Genomic DNA, 15,878 nt, shown 5'->3' with positions numbered 1-15,878 from the left:
TCCCTCTCGAAAATAAACCTAGACTACAAATATGTTCCTACAGTTTTGTGATGTATGAAACAAAAAATGAATAAAATATACTCTGAACATGAAATAACGCATAGAAAAACATAAATACATCCAAAATAAACAATATATCTAGCTGTTCTATAATCTCCGTATTTAAAAAACAAAATAAATATACTTATTTATATAAAAAATTTCCCAAAATAAACATTGTCAAGCTTTATCGTTTCAACTCGATTATATGAGTTTGGAGATTGTTTGCCACACAAATCAAAATCACAATAAAAATTCAATTAATTGCACAGCGTTTCTACATACTGTATTTTAGTTTTTTTTTAGGTATACTTTTTTGCATTTGACCCACATTTGACCCATCCTTTAATGCCACGGAGGCAACCACTCAGTGCCCAGGGACCCGTCACTGTTCTTGAGCTCTGGTCTACTTTAAGGTTTGACCTGTTGTGCATGTTTTGGGCTGAAAACTGGAACCTTCTTGCTGTGAGTTGAAGATGCCAGTCAAATAGGGATGTAATAAAATCTGAATCTCTCAGGTACAATATTTTCATGTATTTCACTTTACTATGTTCATTGGAATATTTTGTGGAGGCTAACGAAATTATGAATATGCTACTTTGAGAACTTTGGTACCGTCATAATCCATAGAACTAAGATTTAAAAGTGCTTAAACGGTTATTTTTTCATAAAGTCTGCACGGAAACAGAGCAAAGGATCATGGTCTATGTAGTTCCATCTATTTTTTTTTTAGCTATTGTAGCACCAAAACAATGAATTTAAGCAAAGAGACTTGTAATTCCATATATTGTGATGGTCCACACTACTGCTACTACTACAACTACTACTACAACTACTACTACTACTACTACTACTACTACAACTATTACTACTACAACTATTACTACTACTACTACTACAACTACTACTACTACTACTACTACTACTACCCAAAGTAGTAAGTAGGTACAAAGTGCAATTTCATTTTCTTTTTTCTTTTGGCCAAATAGGAAATACACCAAATAAAAAAAAATATTTAGTACCTTTAAGCGTCATTCACACCAGCGCGTCAAAGAGTCGAGTTTCTATGTAAAGTCTATGTGGACGCGCATGTAGGGCGTCCTGCATTTTTGCGGCGCATCTTCGGTTGTCAGCGCAGCCCGAATCTGCCGTCGACGCGGCTCCTCTAGAGCGTTTTGGCGTTGACGCTTTAGACAAGACAAGGCATCGCATCAGAAGTTGAAAATGTTGAACTTTTCGCGTTAGACGCGCCGCACCAACCAGTCAGGGACGAGGACGACGCAGCGATGTTATTATCAGGAAGAAAGACCCGAGAACCAGGACGAGGGCCACAAACAAAATATATACCCCACAATCACCGAGCTTATCGCGAGGACTATACCAGAACCGGACCGGGAACTAGACCGGGACTAGACCGGGACTAGACTGGGACTGATCCAGTGTCATTAGGGGAGTATAAATATATATATATACGCCCCAGTCGTCGACCCGATGGTTTTATGTCATAAAAACACTAAAGTCTCTCTCAGTCTGGTCTGACATCGTTTCGGGGAAAGGACCAGGACCAGGCACTTGTTTCCAGGGCAACGGACGCGCGTCAAGTATTTTTCTCCATCTAAACTCAAATGCAAAAGTGTTTAAATACAGGTGTCTATGGCGTTTTTTGACGCTCTCGTGTGAACACCCCTTTACACCTACTCCAGTTACTAAAATGACTCTGACCCCACAGCGTACACACACGGCCAGCTAGGTTGGATAACAACAGCTCAATGAATGGAAAAGTCAAACAATGGGGTCATGTCATTTTGCTGTGTGCCAGGAAAGTCATTCACAAAACTAAATTATTGTTGCACAAATGACGAATGCGGGTCAGTGTTTTCAATCACACCTATAATCTTTCCTTGGATTATTTGCGCACTTGTTAAAATACGTAGTGGTTTTGGTAACTGTCTGGGTTTCTGGCCTAAAAACTGCAGCGGAGGGTAACTGAATAAATGTAAGGCAGAGCTGGATACTTTTTACTTTTACTTACAATACGTTTGAGGGACAGCAGCTGTACTTTCTACTTCACAAAATTTTTGAACAGGACTGAAAAGTAAAAGTATTTTTTTATTATAATTTGAGACCTGCTGAAGCGCTTGAGGAGGTATTTTATTTATTTATTTTTTTCACATTTGTAGTGTAAGCAAACAAAATATACAAATAAAAACAGCTAGGAAAAAATCTGTATTAAATTTCAAACTTCATATTAAAGATCAATTTGTGGGCCTTGCTATGTAACCTGATTCATCAGCCGGTTTCAGTTCGTAGAAACCGTCTGACCTCGCAGCGTTAGAATTTGTTCGCTCAACGGTAGGCGGGTACTTTTTTTATTTAACTGGTCGCTGCTATTTTGTCGTGACGTATGTAACGGGGTTAACTGGTATATTAAGCTTTTCCCAAATCCCGTTGGAAGAAGGACAATGACGTCTTTCCCCGTGATAAAATTCACCATACATTCTCTTTGTTCCGGTTTTAAATCCTCGATCTTGGGAATCGTTGCTAACACAGATTGTATGGCTCTTCACTGATTGTCTGATGCCCGAACTTGCACTTCCGGGGTTCTTCTTCAGTCTAGTGTATTCCAATTCCTAGTCGCTGAGAGAAAAATTTAATTGCACAGAGGCACTAGGTGGTACTTGCTATGGGGTTTTAAAGCTAAATATCGGTATCGGCAAATATTAGGGATGTAACAATGATCGTAATATCGTGATATCGTATCGTCAAAACTCTCACAATAATATCGTGAGCTATCACAATATATGTAATTACAATTTTCTTTGCTTAAATTCATTGTTCTTCATTCATTCATTCATGGTTCTTTGCTAAAACACAGAGAACTACATAGACCACGATCCTTTGTTCTGTTTCAGTCCAATCTACATGCTCAAATAAGTTATTAAGCGCTTTTAAACCTTAATTATTCAGATTATGACGAGAGAAAAGTAGCATATTCACAACTTTGTCCACAAAATATCACAACAAATATCATAACATATTGTGAAAATATTGTATCGCTTTGGATATCATTACATCCCTGGCAAATATCGTTTATCATCTCCAAAAAATAAAATAAATACATTAAAAAAATCCATATCAGCCCATCTCTATCGATGGCAAAACAAAGCTTGAGTTTTGACCAGATTGTCTGCAAAAGCTTAATCTCTGAACTTTTTTGTTTTCCTGCATTCAATTAAAAATATCTTCCCCATCTCAGCAAATAAGGCCACATCTGACTGTCTACAATGGAAACTGGGACATGGCTATTGATAAGACACCCAGGCCTGACCCTAGCCACCTGTCCGCCTCGTCCCGACCGCGGAGACATGTGGTTGGGCAGCATGTGGCCACGGAGCAGCCCAGTTGGTGGTGGTGGTGGTAGTGGTGACTCAGCCTAAACTAGCCCAGATCTAAAGTGTAAGGCTGAATTGGACCCAGTGTAGTCAGTGTATGAAAATATTATACAGTGATGATAAAAAAATTACAAAAAATACACTTCTTTATACAATAGAATGTGATTTTCAACATTAAAGGTGTGACTTTTTGGTTGGGGGTCCTTCTCCTGTTTGTTTTTATGTATATATACATCATTGCTCTGTCTGGAATGTTCCACAGTATGACTTTAAACAGATCTACCTTACATTTATGCAATTACAGGTGTATTTATAGATTAAAAATATTTAGAAAAACAGATATTTTGACTGTGAGCGGGGTTGCTTCTTCAGAGATCTGACCTGCAACTTGGCCTAGTTTGGTCTCCAAGAAGATAGAAAGGTTTAATGCCACACCGTGAGACATTCCAGACAAAACAATAACATCTCCATGGAGAAAAGTCACACAATGCACCTTTAAATCATAGTATTTTCCCTAGGTTCCACAGTGGTCCATGGTCATATACTAGTTAAGTCTATTTGCTCTTATACTTGTTCTGTTACAGCTCAAAATCATTCTAAAACTATTCAGGAAAGGTTAATTTTTGTCCAGTGAAAGTGACTTTTTAATTCATAATCATGAGCCTCCCCACCATATCGTGAGCTTTCCCACGATATCACAATAAATATCATACCCTGACATTCATACCGTGATGATATCGTATCGTGAGACTTGGATATCGTTACACCCCTAGTGTTATCATATATTTCTATTTGTCAAATCATAACTAGGGCTGAGAACAGTTATGATTTTTATTTTTATTTTTTATACTAGTACCTTAACCCATTGTTTCCCAAAGTCTCCACGCAACCCCCCACTTCTCACTTCTTCTGCAGCACCGCCTTGCCTAACCAATTTTCTGTGGGAAACACTAATTACTGTTTTTCATTGTTTAAAACTTGAGTAATACTAATTGTTCAGAGACACGATCACTCAGTCAACAATAAAATAAACTCATTAATGTTCAATAATGGTCACAAATTTATTTTGTGATTTACGAATAATGTCTATTGACTTGGGTCGCGAAAGGTTTGTGACTTTTAAAATATGGGTCTCTAGAAAAAAAGTGTGGGAAACACTGCTTTAACCATTACTTTTTAATTTTTTCAGTGCCTGTATTTGTTGTGTAAATTAATTACCAATATTATTAATAAAATACTTTTTAAGCACTGAATTATGTTATAACTATGTTAATTCATATTTTTAAAATATAGTACTAGGCTTTATGGTGTTCAGGTATAACAAAACAAATGCGCATGGAAATGAACCAGAGCCACAGCTGATCCTCACGTGAACTCACACACGCTCAGGTGTCACTTTTGTTTTCGCAGCGGCATTTCATATGAAAGGCGAGGCGCACGTGCTGCTTGTTTTGATAAATGACTCTACACTTTTAATGAGCAGTTCCTGAACAGAGGAGGAGAAGGATTTGGCAGAGTTTGGTTTGGTTTTGGTTGTTATCTGTTTGGCATCAGCTGAACACACAAACTACGGACTGTCATAGATGTGGATTTATTATTGCACACTTTGATTCTGAGACCCCTACAAATACCTGCTCTCAAATGTAGTAACGTAAATGTAAAAAGTTAAGAAAAGTACAGATTCAGATACCCTTAATTGCAGTACTTCACTAAGTTTACGTCATTACATTCCACTAGTGACGACATCGCACTTAACAACTCTACAGAACTTATTTGCTGTGAGGATTAGCCACTCCTTTCAAAGTAATATAACCTGAATGACAACGGTGGCACGCACAGCGGCTACCGGAATGAGGTGAAGACGTTCGACATTGCCCCATATAACGAGAGCGAGACAGAGAGAGGGAGAGACAGAGACAGAGAGAGGGAGAGACAGAGAGAGAAAAAGTGAGTGAGTGTTGATCTAAGGAGCAGCCGACCAGCAGATGGAGAAGAAACAGAGGCCACACTGCCCAAGCTGTGCAGTGTGGCTGGGGTGGGTGCCATATTGTGAAGGCACAGATGATAGCCGAGTGGCCTATTTAGGAACTAAGGCAGAGATTCTCAAGCGGCGGTGCGCGAACAAGGAAGGTCTGGCTAGTTTTAAAGCTCCTATATTACGCAAAATGAACTTGTGAGCTTTTAGCTGATGTCATGTAGTGGTAAATTTCATGTCATCAGCAAACTTTTACCTTTTAGTTCAGCAAAGACTGGCAGTTCCAGGGCTGAAATCATCCAAATGCTTCTAGTGAAGGTGTATGGAGTTTAAAAGCGCAAAGAAGCACGTCCTGTATTACCACATGACATCACAAGGTGGAACGGAGTATTTTCTGTTTGAGAGAAGAAGAGTTTGTGTGTTAAACATGTGTGAAAGAAACACAACTCCAGGTGTGTTTGTGAGGAGGAAATAACATTATAACTTAGATCAGAAAACAGTGTAATATCGGCCTTTTAATACCATACTGTGACAAAACAATATCTCCATGGAAACAAGTAAGTAGTCCACCAGAAAAGTTACATAGTGCACAGTTTCTGAGCTGCCTTCATACTTAAATACACAAAATATTGCAAAAGTATCAATAATGAAATTGTACTTTTTAAAATTGTATTAATGATAATGAAGTCCAAAATTAGTCCTGATTTAGTTCTGGTTTTCACTAGTATATTAAAGCATGTATTTTTTTGTTTTTGTTTGATTATATCAGAAATTATTGAGTCAAAAAGTGCGTATAGACATTAAACAGCTCTACCTTACATTTATTAAAATATAAGTGGTTTTAAAGCTCAGAAAACCTAGAAAAACTGGCATTCTGACTGTGATTGGGTTTCCTCGCCACAGATCTAAACTGTAACTTGGTCTGGTCTGGTCTCCATGAAGATAGAAAGGTTTAATGCCAGACTGTGAAACATTCCAGACAAAGCAATAACATCTCAAAGGAAAACATACCATCAACACTACCGGTCAAAAGTTGTCAAAACACCTTAATTTTTCCAGTTATTTATTGCAATTGAAGTTGTGCAACTCCAATGAAGAGCTTGAAATGATACAAAGGTAAGAAGTGAAAAGCCAGAAGTTAAAAAAAAAAAAAAAGATAAAAGATAACAAAACAGTCCAAAGTCCAAGCTCTGACCAAAACTACCTCAGGAAAAAAGAACAAGATGGTAAACTTGAAAACATGGAGTGTCCAGCAGTTAAACCCCGTCGAGCTGCTTTGGGATGAACTGGACAGAAGAGTGAAGCAAACTACAAGTGCCACATATTTACGGGAACTTCTGCAACAGACTTGGGAAGAACTTTCTGAAGAATATTTGATTTCTATTGTAAAACGAACGAGCCACGAGTGGGTTCAGCTGTTATATCTGCCAAATGTGGACACTTTCATGAATCAAAAGTTAAAAATACGTTTTGGTCAACAGTAAACAGTTAAAAAAAAAAAGGAAAAAGTGTAGAGTTCTACTGTGTATACTGTTGTGTCATCAGGCAAGACACTCCAACAGTCTTGCTTCTGTTTCGGTGTTAGTGTAACTTTGGTTTGACTTGGTAAATGAATATAGCTCCACATGTTGTCTCCCTGGGATAACAATAGAAACATAATCACATAAGACAATGGATTAGTCTGTTCTGTGGGGCTATATTAGGATAACCTCCAAATGGATTCACTGCATTACCTCAACACAATTTAATTACAGCATCTGAAATATTATTATTATTATTTTACATCAACATATGTCTTTGCTGAGAAAATATTATTCCTTAAATGTCCTATATTAGACAAAATTTACTTTAATGCTGTGACTTCCTCAAAAACAGACCTGGAAATGTGTTTTGTTTTATTCACACACGTTGAGTAATCCTTTATTATTAGTCTGTCTACATCTCCAAAGCTCGAAACGCTCAGTTCTACCTTGTGATGTCATGAAGTGGTGGTTTTCAGGTGAGCAGCTACCTTTAGTTGTGTACGGATCTGCAATGCCAAGGGCTGAAATCGTCCAAATCATTTAGTGAAGGTGTATAGCGTTTAAAAACACCGTGGACCCCTTGCTATATTACCACATGACGTCACAAGGTTTGTTTGTTGAGTGTTTTCCATTTGAGAGAAGAAATGAGCCTAAATAAGCAGGGTTTGTGTGTTAAACATGTGTGAATGAAACAAAACACAACTCTGGGTATGTTTGTGATGAGAAAACATTAAAACATAGATCCAAAGCTAGATTCATACTGGAATTGGAAACTGGACAGTCTATCTTGTTCTTTTTTTACTGTTAGAAGGATATTCCCAATAGCAAACAAAGAATATTTCTACATTTTATAAGGTGAAAATATTACATGTGGCTGGTGTCCATTTTGTTGTATGTTTTGCCATCATCTGGTGGCTTAAAATGTACATTGCAGCTCCCCTTTTCACACGTTTGGTACATGCCTCTGGAAAGGCTGTTTGTTATGTAGGGCAAGGCTGTATGACCAAAAATAATCAGAATTTTGTTTATTTTCATATTGAGCAATGACAATTTTCTATTTTATTTTACTTTATCTTTTTAAAAATGGATAAAACTGTCAGTCAATGTTAATTTCCTTAATGTAACCAATGCAGACCAGGCCCGTCGACAGAAAATTGGGAGGCCCGGGGCAAGGAGCATCACATGGGCCCCCCTCAAATATGAATTAAGAGGAAGACATTTTAATCTGTTAAAATAAAGAATAGCCAAATTTCTTCATACAGATTCTTCCATCTGCTCCAAACCTTGTGCTTTTACCGACAGTACACCTACTTCTACATTATAAAAAACAAGCAGATCTTTGACCATAAAAATGAGTGAATCTTAAAAGTGCACTGCATAACTCAACAGCTAGGGGGCCCACCACTTGCTTGTATGGAGATGTCGTTGCTTTGGGTATCTACTACAGTATAACTATGAACTTATGTATCATCATGGAGATGTAACTAACCCACGTTACAGGTCAAGTCTGCGAAGAGGGGACCCCAGTGGTGTTTTTGCAATTAAAAAAAACCCATAACTAAAGAGATGGTATATAGATGTTTAATGCTATACTGTGTAACATTCCAGGCAAAGCAATAAAATCACCATGGAGACAAGTAAGTGACAGACCACTGACGTTGCGCAGTGCATCTTTAAAGTCACAGTATGTAACTTTTTGGCCAAAAACAGACACAATTATAAGCATTTTTTGTTTTTTTGTTGTTGTGTTTTTGGTTGTGTGACTGTGCGCGGGCTTGCATCTCCACAGACCTGACTCTCATTTGGTCTAACTATAATATTCCACAGTATGTACGGCAGATGGAGAATGTTTCACGGTATGGCTTTAACTTTTCAATTTCATTTCAAACACAGCACTATTTTTACATAATTTGTTATTGAGATTGCAAACTTTCATATTTCCTCACAATTTATGTGTGGGTGTGTAGTACTCAGTTACCTTTACTTGAGTAACTTTTTCAGAGAAATACTTTTCAGCGTACTTTTAACTCCTATTGGAGTATTTTTTTTTTTTAAGTGAAGTAAGAGTGCTTTTACTTGAAGAAAAGTTTTGGTTCCTCTTCCCACTGTGAGTAAGTCTAAAGTGACAAAAGCTCCATATGGACAATATTAAATGATTTGAACATTTGTGTTTTTTGCATTGCTCCTTCAATTATGATTTAGTTTGTCTCATTTTTGTGTCTATCTTTTGAAAATACCACATTTTGCTCTTAATTTTAATTAAATTTGTCCTTCCAACTACATTAACTTTAAAATATAAATAAGATGCTATGTCCTGACAGTTACTCTTACCTGAATAGTAGCTTTCCCAAATACTTTTTTACTTTTTGTCGATTTCTTGAAATACTTCTACTTGAGTAATATTATTTTTGAGGTTATGTTACTCTTAAGTAACTGTGTAACATTTTGGTTAAGGGTCTGTCACTTGCTTTTTTCTATGAATATGTCATTTCTCTGTCTGAAATGTTCCACAGTATGACATTAAACAGCTCTACCTTACGGTTATTAAATTACAGGTGGTTTTATAGCTCAAAAATACCTAGAAAAAAGACATTCTGACTGTGAGCACGGTCATCTTTCCACAGATCTCACCTGTAACTTGGTCTGGTTTGGGTTACATGAAGACAGAAAAAATTCCCTCCACCGGAAAAGTTACACAATGCACCTTTAACACAATTTTGGCCTTTCAACTAGGGGTGTGCAAAAATATCGGAATATCGATATATCGTATCGTTTAATGTGATGATACAGTATCGATATCGTGGGCTACTGTATCGATATATCACCAAGAGTATTTTTATGTGTGTTTTAATAAATTATTTTGTTACAGTGCTACAGTTTTGTTGCTTGTGGAGTGAAAGGAAACTCATTTATGCAACAAATTTGACATTTTCACTGTTTTGATGATTAAAATGTTTGTGTTTCATATGAACTTTGCACAAAAAGTGATTTAACAAAAGACTTTTAGTGTCACAGCCATGATTTAGCCTTTATTTTTTATTGAACTGTATCGAATCGATTTGAAATGTATATTGAATCGAAACTGCACTGTATCGAGATATGTATCGTATCGTGGCCTGTGTATCGAGGTATGTATCGTATCGGCAACTTCTTTCAACCCACCTCCTTTGACTATGTAATCAGTGTTCGAAATGAGCACTGAAATTACCACCAAAATTTTAATAATGTGGTGTAGCCTCTATGTAACAGGGCGCAGCACTTATGAAAGTGGGTCAGTTTGGATGAGAGAACTTCCTCCTTGTGCAATTGTACAATCACTTTACAAAACCTTACTTACATGACTCTCCTGATCAAAGGTCTAAGTCACAATAACAAACTGTTTCCATGAGAAGTTAAGGGCATTCTCTCTGATCATATCTGTTATTTAGTGTTTTGTTTTATTGTTTTTTTCACACTGCCGGGTTTCTGATGACATTACAATGTTATAGGCCAATATTATTTAATCCAGATGTGAAATTATTATAGTCCATCTGCAGATTTTTTTTGTAATACAGAATGGTCTTGGGTCTAGTCAGTAATAGAAATGATCAGGTTCTATATTTGTGAATTTATTTTTCTGATATTTCATGGCAAAAAAATATATAATTAATAAGAAAAACTGGCCCTTGCTCTTGTTTATGACATCGTAAAATCTGAAAAACCACCAGTAGGACCAGTGCAAAGATCAGCTTGGTTCCTTGTGGAGATATGGATTTTTTTTGAGCCGATATTTGACATTTTGATGATAATGACCTTAAGTCCTTAGTACAGACAAGGGCTGTAACGAAAGATTAAACTAACAGCAAATTTTTTGATTCATTGAGTAATCTATCGACTGTTTTTTCAATTATTCTGTTAATTGAATTATAACTTTTTAATAGAGCAATTTGTTCTTAATTTTCCATTAAGATTCATGTTGTTGTTTTTATTAGTGAGGTTAATAAAAACTGTATTTTGTCTTATAGAAACCCATGCAGAGTATGTTACTGCATCATGTAAGACAAGGACAGAAAATGCTGCTTAACAATTTAATGTACAGGCTGTAAAAAAGAACTACAGTTATGGACAGACCGACAGGTGTTAAATGAACAGCTGTGTGAAGGAAATTTATATTGTGGAAAGATTTCTCTCAATCTGTCTTTGTGTAAATGAATGTGATTTCTACTTGAGACCCAAACCATTCATTAACATGTTCAGACTCAGCAGACACAACTGTCTCCTCCTCAGGAAACGATGTATTGTGTGTATTGTCTTAAAATGTATGTTAAGTTGATTAACATTAGCCTCTGAAACAAGTTACTCTGCTTTGATATGTATGTAACTTGTATTTCTGTATAAATACTCAGAGCTCAAATATTCCAGAGCAGATACTGAGGGAGAGACACTGGAAAAATGTAGTAGAGACATGCTGCTGGAGAAGAGGCTGTTGGTCTGTGGCCAGGGCAAGCCTTGGCCCTGTCCATATCTGCTGTAACAAGAATAAACCTTGGTCTATATTCCAAAAACTCATCGGGCTTTGCAAATGGATTAATTATTTATCATGAAGAGATATATAATTTTTTTCCACAACAGCTGACAAAAAGTATTGGTGGCAAGTATCGGCTACACTTCTGGGGAAATCCTCTGATATAACTATTACTACGGATGACCAATGTACCATGCCTGATCTGAAACTATAAAACAATTATAAAAATGTCTTTGTAGTTTCTTTTTTTCCTATTTTCACTTACTACAATGTTTCTGTGAAGCTGAAACAAGTTTACCAATAAGAGCCAAGAACTGAAATAATCGTCAACTAAATACACGCTTTCTGAATTCCACAAATTCCACAGGACATGTGCTGAGAGACTGACACAAAATGACATAAGAACTGCGTAAAAATAAAGTGACGTAAATATACACTATAAAGATTCATCTTAAGAATAACTGCTAGATTAATAAACAAAATCATCCTTTGTCTTTGTGCCTTTGTTTTAAACAAAATTATCTGTTCCCAGGTCTGAAACTGTAACTGTAAACTGTCACCAGCATTCATAGCAAAATGGCAATTTTACTACTACTACTTTAGTACTACTACTACTACATCTACCACTAACTAACTATTAATGGTGATAATACAAAATGATCAGTCCTACTGCTACTGCTACTACTACTACTAATAATAATAATAATAATTTATAATAATTTATAATAATATACAAATAATAAGCAAAATAGCAGTTTTCATTACTACTACTGCTACTACTGCTACTACTATTACTACTATTACTACTAGGGCTGGGCGATATGGATCAAAAAATATATCTCGATATATTTTGCTATATCTCGATATACGATATATATCTCGATATATGTTCAAGAAAAAATAACCCCCTAAAACTGAAAACTGCAAAAACAAGTATGCCAAATTCCACAAGGTCCTTTTTTTTTAAATTGAAGTGTAAGAGGTCGGCAGTTCTTATAGGAACATTTAAGATTACAAAAAAACCTAATTACATAAATAATAATTTAACTGTAAAATAAAAGAAATAATACATATTTCTTTCTTTTCATTCATAAATAAAACAACTCAACACAAGCTCATCTTTGCATTAACTCTGTTATCCAAACCATAATCATAACCGTGAGCTCCTTCAGCAGAAGAAGTTCAGGATGTTCCTTATTTCAATAGATCCATGTTATTATCCAGCAGTAAGGAGCTGTGAGGTTTAATCCCACAATCCACTGCAGATCAAACCCAATGATTCCAAACACTATTGTACAAGTGACACTGCAACAGATTAATTAAAATCTTCTGCATAAATAGACTTTACATTGCTAAACTTTACAAGATATAAAGCATAACGACTCTAGAGCCACATCAACCCGTTTGAGATAATAATGTGTTTAATGCAGTTTTGCGCACGTGTGTTTACATTTTACAGAAACGAAACTTAAGTGCATGGCTCATTTGCATAAACATAAATATTTAAAATATCGAGATATCGCCCACCCCTAATTACTACTACTGCTACTTATATTAATATTAATATAAAATTATCAGGTCTTAAATAAACCATGCCATGTTAATAGAAAAATAGCAGATTTATTTACTACTATTGCTTCTACTACTACTACCTCTACTACTCCTACTCCCACTCCTACTACTACTGATAACGGTAATACAAAATGATCTGTTCTCAGGTCTGAAACAAGCTGTTACTCATCAGCGTTAATAGCAAAATAGCAGTGTTTTCACCACTACTACTATTACTACTACAAAAACAAAAACTACTACTACCACCACTACTACTACTTTCACAACTACTTTAACTATTCCTTCTGGTATTCACAATAACAGAAATACAAAATGATCTGTTCTCAGTTCTGAAATAAACTGTTATTCATCACCAGCGTTAACAGCAAAATAGCAGATTTGCAGTGAGGCATAGGAAAATTCTCCTTGGCTCGCAGCTCCACCCGACCAGCCAAGTGATGGGGCTGCACCTGTGACGTACGCAAACAGATTCATCACCACCACTGATTCACAAACACGGACAACAGCGAGAGGAGAGTCCACGCTAGACCAGTCGCTCCATATGGTCCAACTGTGAGGAGACTACAACAAGTGGCAAAAATAGACAGAACCGCTAACTTCATTCACATCACAGTTTTCTTAGCAATTATTGTGGTTTTCGGAGTACAATATTATAAAAGTATCATTTGCAAGTACGATTTCACACAAAAAAAAATCATGTTCAAGGCAGGATTAAACCAGGAGTGAACCAGGACTGACTCACCTGCTTGTCTCTACAGGGATACGTTATGTGCAATACTTTGAACCTTTCTAGGGAAAACATTAACATCTCCATGGAGACAAAAAAGTGGCAGACCCTCCACCAGAAAAGTTACACAGTGCCACTTTAAACTGGGACTAAAGACAGTGTTCATTTACAGTTTTATAGCAATGATTATGGCTTTTGGAGAGCAATGTTATAAGGGTAAAATTATGGCTTAAAAATACAAAATCAGGTCTAAAGCAGGACTAAACCAGAACTTAACCAGGATTTAACCAGGACCAAACCAAGACTGACACAGCAATAAGCCAGATCACTACATATGTAACAGCCCTGACAATAACTAATCAAAGTTACAAGCTTTGTAAAAGGTAGTTGGAAAAAAAAACAACTACTATTTTATAAAGCGTTATACACCCATTTGACATGTCTTAACTTAAAAGCTTACGCACTACCAAACGAATACAAAAAAGGTATAAAAATGAAAATTCCTCTTTAAATTACAAGATTTTGAGTGGGTTGTTGTGGGATTGTTATAGAGCAGTATCACCACCAATGAATGACAAAAGCTCATTTTTAACTCTTTCATTTTTAACTTTTAACTTTAATAATGCAATTTCTTAACATTATTATTTTCTTTGTGGTTCTTGCAAATGATTATTAAAGCAATTAGTGGTGAATTACATCATTCCTGCTACTGAACTGAATAATTATATAGAAGTTTATGGGTACTTGTAATTACAACATCTCAACTTGTGGCACTAAGTCTTATTGAATCTTATATTCACTAGTCTAACCATATAACAGCTTTCCAAATGTGGATCATTATAACAGTTTGTAACCTTTTTTTTTTTTTTTTTCTCTCCTAATAAAACATAAACGTGACAAGATGTTTACTTCATTAAGTTAAGTTCATAAGTTCATTCACTCCTATCTTGGCAATGTAAACCGATCATAGTATTACATGTAACTATTGTAGGAAATGTGTTATTATTTTTGTATTGTAGGCATAAAAAATCATTTAAAAAGAAAATTTTCCAAACTCATATTTAGAGTGGCACCTCGCATGACTTCTTGAAATGGAAATTAGGTCAGTGCGTCTCTTTTTTTTGGCTGAGGGCTTGAAACCAGGCAGCCACATGTACTTCACTATTACAACTCAATTACAGCCTTATACGTTTGATTATTAATATTAGTTACATATAAACACCCCGCATATATCTTTAAAAGGAAATAATAACTGGCATACGTGTGGAGCCAAAAAATGGGGTCACCAGAGCGCACCTTATGTAACCGGTGGCGCTGTTTGGCCAATAATACCCAAAAATAAAGCTTCAGACGTGACCAATGTAGCCGATCTTACCTTGTAGTGGCTCCCGGGAGGTGTAGTTTATGTCAAGCCCAAAGAAAGGATCATTTCTTCGGCGTGCTGAGAAGAGGGAGCCTTGGCTTTGGGTTGGGAGAACTCCTCTTGTGTCTTTGTGGTGGACTTGCCTTGTGCGGCTGTACTAGTTTGTTTCGTAAGAGTCTGACTGCGCATGCCCCGCCTTCCAAGCCTACTCTGACGTTGCGTTCGCGCTTCAACTGTAAAAATAACAACAGTGGAGACGTAAACTAGAATAACGTCAGTATTTTACCATCAAAACACAATATTGTCGTTTAGTAAATTATACGCTGTATGTAGACTTTCAGATAGATAATATAATGAGACATGCTATTTTAAAATCAGGAAATACAGACGTAGCAACATAAAAAACAAGCTGTGTATTGTTTTAACTGTGATATTTCATTGTTCGGTTAAAATACACGTGCTAATACGTTAAGCTTAAAATATCTTCCTTCTGTTATTGTTAAAATGCGAGCGTTTTTGCTGATTATTCCCCAAAATATGCGATTTAAACTGTGCAATTCGTCTATTCCGATTAGCGCATGAACGCAGCACTCGGGTCTGTCAAACGTGAAGGGTGACGTTTTGCAAACGCCGCGCTCTGATTGGTCGAAGTTGGGTCACATGTACGGGGATAGGTCACGTTTAAGAGGCATGGAGGGGCGGGAGCCGGCGCACACAGCAGCGGGACAGAAGAGCAGCTGTGGCCGCCTTATCAGCTCCGTCTCCCGGCTGAGAAACAAAACA

The 15,878-nt window shown here is 36.5% G+C and overlaps 1 protein-coding gene across 2 annotated transcripts in view; it reads right to left on the bottom strand.

Annotated features, from left to right (window-relative positions):
- The window catches only part of LOC110164204 (cryptochrome-1-like), a 94,061-nt gene extending 78,809 nt beyond the window's left edge, over positions 1-15,252 (bottom strand). The window contains exons 1-2 of one of the 2 annotated variants that reach the window (XM_055165500.1): positions 15,108-15,252; positions 5,663-5,800 (exon numbers count right to left, since the gene is read on the bottom strand). The gene's annotated coding sequence lies outside the window, so the exon portion shown is untranslated. The remainder of the gene's footprint in view (positions 1-5,662; positions 5,801-15,107) is intronic. The other variant, XM_055165499.1, reaches the window with a different exon arrangement.
- Between the last annotated feature and the right edge of the window lie 626 nt (positions 15,253-15,878).

This window comes from Boleophthalmus pectinirostris, unplaced genomic scaffold, assembly GCF_026225935.1.
Source record: "Boleophthalmus pectinirostris isolate CB_2022bp ecotype Guang Dong unplaced genomic scaffold, ASM2622593v1 HiC_scaffold_8, whole genome shotgun sequence".
Classification (NCBI taxonomy): domain Eukaryota; kingdom Metazoa; phylum Chordata; class Actinopteri; order Gobiiformes; family Gobiidae; genus Boleophthalmus; species Boleophthalmus pectinirostris.
Note: the sequence above shows the minus strand (reverse complement) of the source record. Positions and strands in the feature narration are given on the sequence as shown.